Source organism: Panthera leo, chromosome C1 (assembly GCF_018350215.1).
Source record: "Panthera leo isolate Ple1 chromosome C1, P.leo_Ple1_pat1.1, whole genome shotgun sequence".
Taxonomy (NCBI): Eukaryota; Metazoa; Chordata; class Mammalia; order Carnivora; family Felidae; genus Panthera; species Panthera leo.
In genome coordinates this window covers 103,036,224-103,051,232 of record NC_056686.1, presented here as the reverse complement: position 1 = coordinate 103,051,232, position 15,009 = coordinate 103,036,224, and the positions used below count along the sequence as shown (strand labels likewise).

The 15,009-nt window shown below is 44.5% G+C and overlaps 1 protein-coding gene across 1 annotated transcript in view; it reads right to left on the bottom strand.

The window, feature by feature from the left end:
- The window catches only part of BCL9 (BCL9 transcription coactivator), an 84,641-nt gene extending 70,256 nt beyond the window's left edge, over positions 1-14,385 (bottom strand). Inside the window, exon 1 of the mRNA XM_042953690.1 lies at positions 14,108-14,385. The gene's annotated coding sequence lies outside the window, so the exon portion shown is untranslated. The remainder of the gene's footprint in view (positions 1-14,107) is intronic.
- Between the last annotated feature and the right edge of the window lie 624 nt (positions 14,386-15,009).

Sequence of the window (15,009 nt, the reverse complement as noted above, 5' to 3'; positions counted from 1 at the left end):
ATGGGGGGCTGAGGCATACAAGACGACTTCTTCTTGGGGAAAGGAGGGCTCAGGACAGGCTCCATGGAGGAGGTTAGTCCTGAATTGGGTGCCAAAGAATAGAGTAGGCGTTCCTAGGGAAATAAGTAAGCCAGTCACTCCCCAGGAGACGAATCAGCATAGTCACAAAAGTCGGCTTTCTAGACTTTGTCAATCAACCCAGAGGTAAGACAACACAGGTCTGACTCTGTTCAGTCATTGCTATGTGTCCTTAAGCAAGTCGTGTGTGCTTCCGTGTCTATATCTGGAAGATGAAGACAACTGTGGGTCTGTACCTCAGCAGACTGTTGTGAAAATTACAGGAGATGACCTTTAGATAATCATGCATTAATAAAAACATTGCAAAATTATCTTAAGGCTTACTGGGAGCAAGGGAGTAAGACAATCTGTGGATGATCCTGGAGATTAAAGAAATGTGGCACACCTCTTCTAAAATTTCCTGCCACAAACATAAGCTGGAGAAAGTTCAAGAGAAGGGAAGGTGTGATGTAAGTTCCCAGGTGCCAGGAGACCGGCAAGCCAATACTCTTAACAACCAATCCGCAATATCAAACATCAAGGCTCACCCACCACTTTCAATGGACCCATTTGGTTCTCCCAACAAGCGTGCAAAGCAAGTATTGCTATTATCTCCATCTTACAGATGAGGGGACTGGGTCTCCTAGAAGTCAAGCATAGCACTCAAGGTTGGACAGATGATAAGCACAGAATATGGACCAGAACCCTGGTCACCTGATTTCAAACTCTGTGAGCTTCCCAACACCCTGGCTGCCTTTCTTGTCGGCCGTTTAGTTCACAAACCGTGGGCTGCAATGTCCCTATTTGTTCATTTGTTAAAACTTTTCATAGGACGGGAGGCTGCAACTAATAGCTCAAATGAGGGTTGGAGATTATCAAGGATTTCAATTATCCTGCCTATCTCTGACCTCCATTACCAAGGATAATCTGAAGCGAGCTCGAGCAATTTTCTGAAACTTTCATTAATTTTAAATAAATTTATACAATGTCATTCCCCCCCTTCCCCTTTATCCAAATTAAAATGTCCTTGTCTTTTCAGTTTCTCATTATAGGCAAATCCTTTGCATGTCTTGGAGATGGTCTGTTGTTTTTCTCTAGGTCTTTTGTATTTCTGCTTTGTTTTCTTTGAGACGAAAGGACCCAATGCCGAATTCTGATTTTAAGGTGAAGTCATAACATCAATGTATGTCATTAAAATGTTTTATTGTAATTACAGAACTAGTCAATGCCAAATTATGTGCACTATATTATTTTCTGCATCATTCTTTATCCCATTCTCAAAGTTAATACAGCCTATTATATCTCATTCATTCTTCTGGCTGCCTCTGCACAGCAAGCAGATGTCTCCATTGAGCAATCCACAATGAATCCGAGATCTTTTTCCTGGGCACTTACAAGTGGAGTAATTCAGAGCCCATCAGTGAGTATGAGCTGTTTCAATTGTTCTTTCCAGTGTACATTAGCTCGCACTTGTCTACATAAAATTTCAAAGAATCATACATATTACAGATGGAAAAGACCAGTTAGTTCATCAGGCCTGCCCACTCTGCCAGCAAGAGTAAGCATGGAAGCACTTCTACCAGTTCATGCTATTTTAATTATGTGTATTAATAATAATTACAATTACTGTTTATACTACATGGTTTCTTTCATCCTAAAATCAGTTAAAAGGCTTTCTTTTTAAAACAACGTTTCTTTTCCAAAAGGGAACTGGAGGTCAGACATCAATGTTACTAGACCCAAAGCCAGCCCGACGTGGGGCACCTGGGTGGCTCAGTCGGTTAAGCGTCTGACTCTCGGTGTTACCTCAGGTCATGATCTCATGGTTTCGCGAATTCGAGCCCCGCGTGGGGCTTTGCGCTGGCTGCGTGGAGCCTGCTTGGGATTCTCTCTCTCCCTCTCCCTCTCTGCCCCTCCCCCACTCGCACTGTCTCTGTGTCTCTCAAGATAAATAAATAGCTCTGAAAAACCCAGTCCAACAAAACCCAGAACTCAATTCAGTTCAGTTCAGTAAACATCTCTGAGCGCCAGCTACTCGTAAGGCAGGGGCCGTGTTGGGTGTTTACAGGGATCTGTAGGTGAATGGCACCTAAAACCTGCCCTCTTATTTATCGTCTATTAAGGGATTTGTGATGGTGAATGTGTAGAGCTCTTATGGTCACTTCAAGAAAAGAACCAGATAACATGGACACTCTGGGGATGGAGAGACTCCTCAGGCTCTAGGAAGGGTGAGCATAATGTCCATCAACAGAGATCGGGGAAAAAAGGGACTTGAGCAAAGAACCAAACAAAAACAAGGGACAAAGTCTGTGAGCACAAGATGTCTACAGGCCTCTCCAAACATTTAATTGATGACTTTGAATTACAATCAGAACACATAGATTACCAATCATGAATATACGTATGGAGCGAAGGCAGAACGTTTTAAATTGGGACTGGTATTTTGCTTTCTTTTGTTAGTTTGTTTTGTTTTTTGTTTTGTTTTCTTTTTGTTTTTTTCAGAAAACCTGGTATTGTATGTAAGAAAAATTGAGAACTCCCAACCACAGACTAAAATCTCCATTCCAAATTTAAATGGATAGGTGACCCACTTGCCGGTAACTTAGTACTTTTAACGCCTCACGATACAGCTGAAAGCGGACACTGGTGTACCATTTGGCCACTTGGGGGACTTGTAGTTTCTTGTTGGATTGCTGGACAACTTGAGATCTTCAAACTAGAATGCATAGAAAACAGGATTCCATTTTCTGGTCCTTTTAATAGAAACACATGTAAGTGCAGACCAGGAAAACACAAATATATTCTTTAAAACAAAAACAAAAACTTTAACATTTATTTATTTTGAGAGAGAGAGAGAGACAGAGACAGAGTGTGAGCTGGGGAGGGGCAGAGAGAGAGGGAGACACAGACTCCGAAGCAGGCTCCAGGCTCCGAGCTGTCAGCACAGAGCCCGACACGGGGCTCAAACTCATGAACGCAAGATCATGACCTGAGCCGAAGTCGGACATTTAACCAACTGAGCCCCCCCGACGCCCCAAATATATTCTTATGATTAACAAAAGTAGCTGTTTCTTCACACTCAACGAACCTAATCTTTAAAAACACTACTAACTCTCAATATATTACTGCAGGAGTTACTTTGTACCACCCTTTGTAAAACCATTGGTATCAAGAAAAAGGAAACTATAGGAGGCCTCTTGTCCTTCTGTATTTGTCCCCTCAAAGACCACGGCAGATGTTGTCTACTGCATGAAGTCTTCCTCTGTTCCTTCTACCACCGTTTCCTTCACCCACCAAACTAACCGTTCTCTCCCTTGACTCCCATAGTTCCTTGATCCAGCGCTACATGCTTTATTAACTGTATGAGCATCTATCTCTTTCCACCAGAATGAAAGCACCTTAAAGGAAGGAATTCAGTCTTACTTGCCTTGCATTCTCACAAGGCCAAGATCATTTTTCATTGCCTGACACACAGTAGACATTCAACACATGTTTGTTAAATCGTTTCATCAGGTCTGGGAGGCCTATTTGGACATATTTTAATTTTTAAATTTTTTTTCCTTTGTACTCTTTCCAAAATTTGCCCTTGTCTGTCTAGTCATGGCATTCAGACTCAGATGCAGCGTAAGTGTGTGTGTGCTTACCACTATCTGTCATTCAGTCAGTGCATACCTCTGGTGGTGAACTTCAAGAACGCTGCCCTACACAAGACCAGAATCTCGATTCCATCACACTCACATTCAGCCACTAAGTGACTTTGGAAAACATTCGAGTCAGATGGACCTGAGTTCAGACAGACTTACACATAAACTCTGATTGGCGCTTACCAGTTGTACGGCTTTGGGCAAGTTAAACTCTCTAGACCTCAATTTCCTCAACTACGACATGAAACATAACGAGCACCTAACTTGATTTAAATAAGACAACACAGGAAAAGGTTCAGGTCAGTGCTTTGCACGTAGCAAATACTCAATTAATTATTAAAATTGTAGCCTTGTTCATAAAGTAGAAATAATAATACAAACCCTTTAGGATTCTTACAAGAGATAAATGATATAAGAAGCAAAATTTTACCCAACACATTCAGTCAGTGTTTCCTTCCTTCCTGTGTGCTAGAATAATTGTTACAATGGACTGAGCACCTATGTGCTCATTACCTATCCTAGGTAATATATTATGCCTTTAAATATATTATGCCATCTAACTTAATTCTTGTAATAAGCTATCGAGATAATAATCATTATCCCTATTTTACAGATGAGTAAATTGAGTTTCAGAGAGAATAAATAACCAGCCCAAGGTCACATCATTAGTTCATGACAGATTGTTCCAGAAGCTAAAGTAAGTGGGATCAAGAACAGAATAGGAAGCAGAGAAAGAAAATACAGGCAGAAAGTATAGGCAGAAACTCCCTAAGAAGCCTATTTATCCCCACCCTAATCCCCAGTTTCAAGATTATGCTTGCTTTTTTTTTTTTTAATTTTAATGTTTATTTATTTTTGAGAGAGAGAACGACAGAGCACAACCTGGGGAGAGGCAGAGAGAGAGAGAGGGAGACACAGAATCCGAAGCAGGCTCCAGGCTCCAAACTGTCAGGACAGAGCCCAACATGGGGCTCGAACCCATGAACCGTGAGATCATGACCTGAGCCAAAGTGGGACGTTTAACTGACTGAGCCACCCAGGCGCCCTGGATTATGCTTGCTTTTTGTTTACTTTTTTAATCTTTATTTATTTTTGAGAGAGAGACAGAGTGCGAGCAAGGGAGGAGCAGAGAGAGAGGGAGACACAGAATCCGAATCAGGCTCCAGGCTCCCACCTGTTAGCACAGAGCCCGCCACGGGGCATGAACCCACGAACCGTGAGATCATGACCTGAGCCGAAGTTCGACGTTCAACCGATGGAGCCACCCAGGTGCCTCGATTAGGCTTGCTTTTTAAGCCAGCCTCTGGGATCTGACACAATATATTCTCACTTTCACTATTCACACACTCCAGCTTTTTAATAAATGTATGAAATGATGTCACTCATCTAAGAACTAACTCTAATACATTTCCCTCTCCTAATTTCTTTCCTGGTTACAAATTTGCTATTTGTTCCCACAGTCTTCTTATCTCTGTATACTGTCAACCATGAAACATTTTAATTTTTAATAATCTGGTTACCCTTAATTTCTTTACATTTCCATAATGGACTTATATTAGATATGTCAAATACATTTGTTGACACCTACATAGAAGGGAAGATGGCCCTTCCATAGTTCCTACTAAACGGCAATCTAGTTTTATATTAACACCCCCCCCCCCACCCTCACCCACCTCCCTTTACCGCGGCACTCTAGGCTAGAGGTTTGCGTCTGACCCTCGGGCAAGGCTGGTTAGGGACTTAGAAGAAGGGCAAGGAAAAGGCTAGCTGGGTTATTGGATTCTTTCTTGGGTATCTGAATTAGGAAAACCTGAGAGAATGAAGCAATTATCAGGGAAAATTACAGATGAAAAATGTAGGGAAAGAAGGCGCGAGGAAGAAGAAACAAAAGAAGCAGGGTAGAGAGGGTAGAGTTCTGGACATGGAAGTCTTGGCAAGTCAAAGAAGCAACACTAGGTGTAAGCAAAAGCTATGAGATGGAGAGAGGTTACGCCGAATAAAGCTGGAAGACCAAATCAGCATGTAGCAAAAGGAGCTAGTAAGGCAAACACACAGTGAGAGAACGAGATTGATATAAAAGAAGAGGTTGCCCTTGGAGCTGCCTCAGGTCCTGAAAGACTTCAGTTCTGATTTCAAGTTCCTTCTTGAGCATCCCCACAGGGAAATCCCTTTCCTTGAGGAAACTTCCATGAGTCAGTTCTTGCAACCAGAAGGCCTTTTCTTGAGGGTTCAGCACTTAAAACCTCTTTTAGAAAATGAAGTTTAAATTGTATTGTTCTCTTGTTTCAGGTGAGTCTCAGCTGCAGATTCCTGGAAGTCAGTCATTCGTTCACCTGACTACCCTCTGATTGTCCAGACTTCCTCAAAGATCTATTTTCCCTGTTTCTGAGATAGGAGAAACTTCTCCTGTTAGCTACTACCTAAATATCAGTACAGACCGCACCACTCATTTATCGCCTATGACCCTTTGACATAAGAAGTAAACTCTTAGACCAATGAGAAACACAACTAACAAACTTTACAGGAGAAAAGCTGAGCACAAGAAGAGGAAAGATTCAGGGATTCACAAAATACTTTGCTATGAAGGTATAGTTTACTCTGCAAAGGAGGAAAAGGGTGAATACAAGAAACTTCCTTTTTTTAACTTGGGATGTAAGGTTGTATAATTTAAGATTTTTACCTGTTGTTCTTTTTGCATTTAGCTAAATTTCTTCTTCTTTTTTTAAGTAGGCTTCATGCCCAGCACAGAACCCAGTGCAGGGCTTGAACTCACAACCCTGAGATCAAGACCTGAGCTGAGATCAAGAGTCGCCGAATGAGCCACCTAGGTGCCCCGGTTTAGTTAAATTTCTTAATAAGCTACATTTCACTGTGAATTACCTATTCACTTGACAGCAACAAATGACCACCTGCTGTTTCACCCTGTGCTAGGCAGCAGGTGCACAAAAGCTAAAGACAGTCCCAAACCTTGAAGGGGCTACAGCCCAGAGCAGGAAGTATCCTATTCCAGCGCAGTGTCATAAAGGCCACATAAGCATACGCCCGGACGAAGAGGCAGTGGGACAGAGATAGGATCTAAGAAGCTTCCCAGAAGAAATGCCCAGGATAAGTCTTGAAGGAGCGGCAGGAGTTGGCTTGGAAAAGATGAGGCGGAAAGATGTCCAGGCGAAGGTAATGACCTGGGCACTAATGCTCTGCATCCTTTAGACCACAGTTGCCTTAAAGACCCCGGGATATCATGGACTTCCGTACAATAAGCCACCAATCCAGGCGTCTTTAGAAAAGGCAAGTATGCCCTTGACTCACATTCAAAAAGTCCCTTAGTCATACACATTAAGCAAAGTTTTTCTCCCCAACCATACGCTAACTATGCCAGCCCCAAGGATAGCAGAAAATCCAACGTAGCTAGTACTAGACAAGGTAAAGCTACCGCAAGGCTCCCAAGTTTCTCTTCTGAGCAAATGATGGCTTGGTTCCTTTCAACTGTCATTACTGTTCATTTTGAGTTTGTGTATGTATTTTTCGAGGAAAAGAATGATTATGGTTTTCTTCTTTTTATTAAAAAAATTTTTTTTCTTAACACTTTATTTATTATTGAGAGACAGAGAGAGACAAAGCATGAGCATGGGAGGGGCAGAGAGAGGAGGAGACATAGAATCCGAAGCAGGCTCCAGGCTCTGAGCCATCAGCACAGAGCCCGACGTGGAGCTCGAACCCACAAACCGCGAGATCATGACCTGGGCCGAAGTCAGATGCTCAACCGTAGCCACCCAGGCACCCCAACGACTATGGTTTTCACGTAAATTACTAAAGCTCTCCAAAACTTTTGATTAGAGGCATTTCGAACCTTTCCACGAACAAAATAAAAATACTTTAAGATTTTTATTTTAATTCCAGTATTGTTAACATATAGCATAAAAAATACTTTTGATAATTATCTTGATCATCAAAAGTTAGATTGGCTACACTGATATATAGAATATGTTTTTCTGGGGCGCCTGGGTGGCGCAGTCGGTTAAGCGTCCGACTTCAGCCAGGTCACGATCTCACGGTCCGTGAGTTCGAGCCCCGCGTCAGGCTCTGGGCTGATGGCTCAGAGCCTGGAGCCTGTTTCCGATTCTGTGTCTCCCTCTCTCTCTGTCCCTCCCCCGTTCATGCTCTGTCTCTCTCTGTCCCAAAAATAAATAAACGTTGAAAAAAAAAAAAAATTAAAAAAAAGAATATGTTTTTCTTTTCCTTCAAGTTTAGCATTCAACAATAACCACATTTCACATATTTCTATAGAGCATAGTCTTTTTTCTTAAGTTTATTTAATTATTTTTGAGAGACAGAGCACAAGCAGGAGAGGGGCAGAGAGAGAGAGGGAGGGAGACACAGAATCCGAAGAAGGTTTCGAGACGCAGGGCTCGAACGCTCGAACTGTGAGATCATGACCTGAACCGAAGTCGGACGTTCAACCGTCTGAGCCACCCAGGCGCCCCTATAGAGCATAGTCTTATGTTCTAAAAAGCTTGCTGGTATATCATTTCACAAACCTGTTCATGTTTTCCCATCTATAAAGTCAATAATATATTTCTCTTACGTAGTTACTTCTTAGGATTTTATGAAGTTAAGCTAGATACCCAATGTTAGGAATTTTAAACAACCAAAAATAAAGGTATAAGTCAAAATATTATTAAATATGGTCTTCCAAATTCCCTTCCCCAGTTAAAAGTAATTATATCTTAGATACTTTTTTTTTTTTAGCAGACAGAAGTAAGACCAATTCAAAGAGAGTCAGTGGTTTACTGATCCTCAAAGTGCCTTGAACTAGTCTCCCTTGCCACAAGTAAGATGATAGTCCAAAAATATGGTACAAGTTCTTACTCCAGATTCCAAAAATTGCATTAAGAGCTACCATGTGAAATTTTTAAATTCTATCTTTTCAAAGATTTAGCCAGTTTCAAGTGACTAGTGCTTGGAATTACTCACACAAAACATGATTAATAAAAACATCATTCAGTCTCCACCCTATCTGTCTCTCTTGGTCACATTTCAGAGGCAGTTTTTCACTCACGTCCTAAAGGTATATTCCACATATGTATGTGTGTGTGTGTATATATATATATATCTCACACATCATATCAGCAAGTCTTCAGCAATATCCTTCAGGAGCTGCTGATCATAAAGATCGTCAGTAGCCCTCTCATCCCCCAAAGCACGGTGTTTAACACGTAGCGTGTGTCATCGGCACTGCTGTTGCTTAAACTGGTCCCTTGCGCCCTCAAAACAGTATGCAAGCATAGTACGAAAAGGAACAGCACAATTTCTGGGAGGAAGCAGTAAGCATGGTGAAGCTAAGAGATGTACCCGGGGCCCGTCCATTTTCAATTCATACTTATTATACAGGAAGATGTGCATTCAAAACAGCCTATTCTTTTGGAACTGGTTCTTTAGTCTCCTTGCACATGCGCCTGCATGCTGACTGGCCAATTCTCTTCAAATCCATAAATTAAAATCCCACTTTTGCTTATTGTGCTTTTCACTTCAAAACGTCAACGTGGTTTGGATGTGTAGGAATGAATCCCATATACCCACAAAACTCACATCTCCCCTCTGGGGACCACAGTTCTTGAATTGGGCTTTGTAAAATGTAACCAAAAGACCAGATCCATGGAACATTCTCTTCACAGAATTCGAGACATAGGGAACAACAGGAAGGAAACTTAGATATGAGGCAGCCCAGCCCCTCATTCTGAAAGAGATCCAGAGGAGCAGAATGGGGAGTCCTGGGTCATAGAATGGCAAAACCAAAACCAGAAACTGGTCCAATACACTCGTAAAAACCATGTAAAGCTTAAATTAGAATTGGGCCCCTTCTTTTTTGATCAACACTCTAAATCTTTTTTTTTTTTTTTTTTTTAACATTTATTTATTTTTGAGAGACAGAGACATAACATGAGCAGGGGAGGAGCAGAGAGAGAGGAAGACACAGAATCAGAAGCAGATTCCAGGCTCTGAGCTGTCAGCACAGAGCCAGACGCGGGGCTCAAACCCACGAACCACGAGATCATGACCTGAGCCGAAGTCGGAGGCCCAACCGACTGAGCCACCCAGGCACCTGAACACTCTAACTCTTAAGTCTTTAAAGAAAGGGGTAAATTTGTCTGGAATATCAATGGTGACTGCTTCACGTCTCTGCTTCTCATCTCTTGAAGGGATTTGGCCTAATGGAAAAACAGAAATTTAATCAGCTAGCCATGGTGTCCCTTATTTTCTTGTGAGCCCTTGGGTGAGTCACATAACCTTACTCAACTATAACAGAAGGATAACGATACTACTTAATTCATAGGGCTATTGTAAGAGAGGGCTGAGCAGATATTTTAAAGTGCATTAAAATGTCAAGGCTTAAAAGAAATGGAGAAAATTTCCATTTTACACCTTATATTTATATCTTTTGGGGGAAAACACACACACACACACACACACACACACACACACACACACACAATTCCCTTCACTAAAGTTACATGCAAAATCGGCATTTGTAACCAAGGAGTTTGGGGAATGTCCCGCACGTAGTAACGGTTTTACCTTCAGAGGGACTAGAAGCTCTCGCACCTTTATTTACACACAGTGCGCAAACAATGCACTTTTTAAATGTCATCAGTCTTCATTTTTATTCCCCCAGAGTTAAGGACGACCTGATGACTGTTGTCTGGCTTCCCAGTTCTGTTAAATTTCTCCCTCAACCAGATCCTCCTTCTATCCACATCTTAGCTCCCCACTCCCCTCCTTGGATTACTCTTCCAAAGCGGACTCAGATTGCCTCCCCCAGAGGCAGCGCCCCAGTGAGTAACACATTGGGGGGCGGGCAGAGTGTGTCGGAAGTGATCAAATACTTGCAAATGAAGTCATACAGCTCACAGGAGAAGGCAATGGCCACAGGTGCCAAATGCAGATGACGATGGCAAGCTGTGGATAGGGCTGTTGCTACAATGTAGGCCGGTACTTCACCGCGTAACAACGTTGGGTGCAGAGACATGACTCATCACACGACTTAACCACACGACCTGTGTAGGTTCCCCAAGTAGAGGCACCAAACCTATGATTTATGTGTGGGTGGGCATGTCTGTCTCCCTTTTAAACTACTAAATTAGCCTAGAAAAAAAAAAAGATGGATTGACAGCACTCCTCTGAGTACTAGAGAAACACACCATGTAGAAAATGGGGATACAAGCGTGAGCACAAGTCTGCCGGCACGGAAGAGACTGGCATATTCAACCATACGTTCCCTCCAAGCAAAACCAAAATGGGGACGGGAGATTCTCCTACTTTGGGGGATCAAGCCAGTCAGATTTTAATAACCCAGCCCAAAGGGGACTATGGTAAGATGAAGAGGCTTTAAAATATTTTGCCCTTTGTAGATACACGTCCTTGTCAGGAGGAATGGGAAAAGCCGTGTCATTACACTATGGTCTTTGGAATTGTGAGGGGACAGTGCTAATGGCGGGGTTTCCCAGAGCTACGTGGTTAGTTGGCATCAACTGGAGAAACTATGGAATAAGTGAAATGAGACAAGGGCTTCACGAACCACATGTCTCTCCCAATGCCCATTAGAGGTTAACAGGGTGCAGAGGCCACAGCTAACGTGAGTCACCCAGGCAATGGCTGCCACAGAGGCCAACTCACAATGAGTGTGAAGTTATTTAATAGTACAAGTGTAAAGGGTTAATAGATACTATTTGTATCTCTGTTGCACTGTGGGCAGGTGGGGGGAGGGGTTCTAACTGCAAACACTGGACTCTACGGGAGTTGGGATGCCTCCAGTGAAATGGAAGTTGGCTGGGGGGAGAACTCAGCCAAGAGAAAAGGACAGCTAGCTTAAGTCTAGCTACAAATTTAGGGCAGTTACCTCTACGCCTTTATGCTCTGCCCTACGACGGTATCTGCATGCTGTTCGGTGTGAATTATCGGTATTATGATTATAATTTAACTGTGTGGTGAATGTTGATTACACCACCAGGACCAAGTGCTCCAAGAGCAAGGGACCACGCGCCTGGTCCTTCCCTGTGTCTGTGTCCTCGGTGTCCAGCAAGGTGCCTGGTACCTAGGAAATGCCCCTCAAATATCACTTGAACAGACAAGTGAATACAGGAATGAATTCCTGCGAACTCACGCTGTCACACGGGGTCGCCCTGTCCGCTCCATGTGCCGTGAGCAGGGCTGAGTGTACCGCTCTAGTCCAGCACAGCAAGCAGAAGCCAAAAGGTGCCAATCTTCTTGGCAGACCCGAGTGCTGGGCCGTACAGGGTCCAGCGTGGAGGCCAGGGAAGGGGGCCAGCGCAACACCATCGGGGCACCCAGAACCCCAGGGCAGCTTCGTTGAACCCCTCAGATCACTGCTGATCCTTCCAGGCCTTTGGTGTTCTCATTTAAGACCTGAGGAATAAATACCCTTTCTTTCCCCTGGCAGTTCTGAAACTCTAACATTTTAGGAAGATATCCGGAACCAAACCATGGTAAGATCTTTTGCTTTACGAAGTGGAAAAGAATTAAGTTTTTAAATACGAAGTTCAGTTCTATTCCAGTGAAACATTATATGGGTGCGTGGAGGGCGCTTCTTGCCCGATCCAGGCCAATTAGTATCTCTCTTTCAGCCCTTCTCACACCCAGAAGTCAGGTTCTCCAGGCCTCCCAGAGAAAAACATAAATATTCTGAACCAGGGCTGGCCCTTTGCTTCAATCTCTAGCTATCACAGGGAGTCAGTCTGATAAACATTTGCAGTTCGAATGGAAGGAGGCACAGCCTCCCAGACTTTCACAGATTTTTTTCTTGGGGGGGACAACTAGCAGAGTCACAGAAAACCTACAATTAGGTAAGAAAGCAAAATTCCCCCAGAGAATTCAAAGAGAGCTACAACTGAGAGCCTTGCCGCGTAAGAAAAGAAAGGAAATACACAGTTCAAGAAAATAAGCAGACATTTTTTTTTCTTAAAAAAATTTTTTTAAGATGAGTATTAGGCACTGATTTTCGCCTTCTCTTCCCATCTCTCAAGATGTCACTTTAAAAAGCAAAAGGTTTTATCCACAAAACCACCAGCGAGTAAACAGCCTTCACATTCTTACCCTCACACACACAGTAAGACATTTACTCTCTGATAAACAGCAATTGTAAATAAATCTCATTTAATCTCTAAAAGCCACAATAAAAATCTTTAACCTCCAAGGCAGAGTTTACAGATGTGTCTACAAGCCTTACCAGAGCCAGAAAACACAAGGTCTTGAATAAACTACTCTAACAGGAGGCACATTTTCTCTCAAGCATCTTACAGGGACCTTCTTTTAAAAAAAAATATGTACAAGGGAGGAGGAAAGGGGAAAACCTAAGCCCTCCCACCCCATTCTCTGTACAAATCGGCCAATAAATCTAACGAAAAGACACAAGAGGAAAGGACAGAAGCCAACAGGTGGAAAAAGGCATTTTGTTTCCTTAGAAATGCTCAGACACTTGATCTGTGTTCCCTGGTTTTTTGTCTCGGGGTGTCTTTAATGATGGTTTGACGATGATGATGATAACAGTTCTACTTGGGGATCCTGCAGGATTGCCAGCTCGAAGATGTCTCCATGCCTCTTAGACACAAGGATCTGTACTGTGTCGCCAAATCCCAGGCAGACCTGCGGCATCCCCACTCAGCTCTCTGGATTGTACAGAAGGGGAAACTGAGGCACGCCCCCCTTCCCCACCCCCCCGCACCCCACCCCCCCACACAACTCCTTTACTGAATCTACCACCAGAGAAATCCCCGAGACTGGAAAAGTTTCTGGATTGTCTCGCAGCAGAGTTCTCCTGCTCTCCCTTCTCGTCTGCTTGCCGCTCTGCCTCCGAGTCTGGGCTCGGGGTGATGAGGGCTGGGGTGCCTCCCCTTCACAAGGGGGGCCAGAGCCATGTGGGGGAAGTCCACACGCACACCCTCGCACACACAAAGCTTGAGGCCATCTCTGCAGGCGCCCCCCGGCCAGCCCTAGCCCTGCCTGAGAACGCACAGCTCCCAGCCTGCAAGGCCTCCTTGGGCTCCAGGCTGGGGCTGCTCCGAACGAGGGCTCTGCCCTTCTCTCCCTCTCTTTCAGCCTCCCCTCTCTCTCTCCTCTCTCTCTTTCCCCCTCACACCTCCACCCTCACACCCTCCTCCCGCCCCTCTCCATCCACCCCTTCTCCCCCACCAACCCAGAGGCACAGATCGTGTTACTGGGGTTCCCTCGAAAGAGGGGCCATCCCCAGCCCTGCAGCACTTCTAGGGGCAAAGGCAAGAGCTCCAGCGGCAGGACCCCAGCGCTCCCTCCTGAGCAGCGCAGGAATGAGACCCCCACTTGCAGGCACGGGCGAACGAGCCAGCCACAGAAGAAGGAATTGTTAGGGCTCTTACCTTTTTTATGAGGAGAAATTCTGGAGAATCATTTCAGAAACTGAGGGGGGAAAGTGAATGAAGACAAAAAAGGCCCTTTTCCTGCAATCCCCGGCCTCCTGGTATCAAGACACTAGGACAACATCAAAGCAACTTAGGGGGAACACTTTAGGGGCCTATTGTCTGCTCTGGTCTGATCTGTTTTTCTTCTGACTCCCCCTCTTGCTGCGGTGACACTTGGTACGGCCCAGGCATTCATGCCAAGTAGCTTTCACACATGGAAGCTTGTCTCAAGCAATTGCTGACAAGCCACAAACAAGACATTCTCCCTCCCTTCTGGGCGCCCCCCCCCCCCCACTCCTCCCCCTCCACCTTTTCCTCCTCCCCCCTTGTCTCCCCTCCTCCTTTCTTCTGAATGCAAACTAAAACTCTCCAGTGACAGGCAGGCTCGCAGGCTTGGCCTAGCTGCGCAGGCAGAAACACACACACACACACACACTCTCTCTCTCTCTCTCTCTCTCTCTCACTCACTCACACGCAAGCAGCTCAGCTAGTTGCTGCACTGGTGGAGTTAAGAGACAGGAAAAAGCCTAGGCTGAGTTGGGGGCAGGGAGAGAAAGAGAGAGGGAGCGGGAGAGCAGGAGAGCCTCCTGTGTCCTGGTAAAATGGCAGAAGAGAGGTGAGCCCTTTGGAAAAACAGCAGTGGCCACACACGTGTGCACAGAGACGCCCCCCCCCCCCAACCCCTGGGGGTAGCCTGAGCTCCAGGAAGAGTGAAAGAAATGACTCCACAAACAAAACAGCAAGGTCCCGTCAGCTCCACACTGGGGGAGTGGGGACGTGAGAGGGTAGGTGGGCCCAGCTCCGGCGCGTCTGTAGAATGTTATAGGTGCCTTTTCTTCTCTCAGGTAGACAAAAATTGG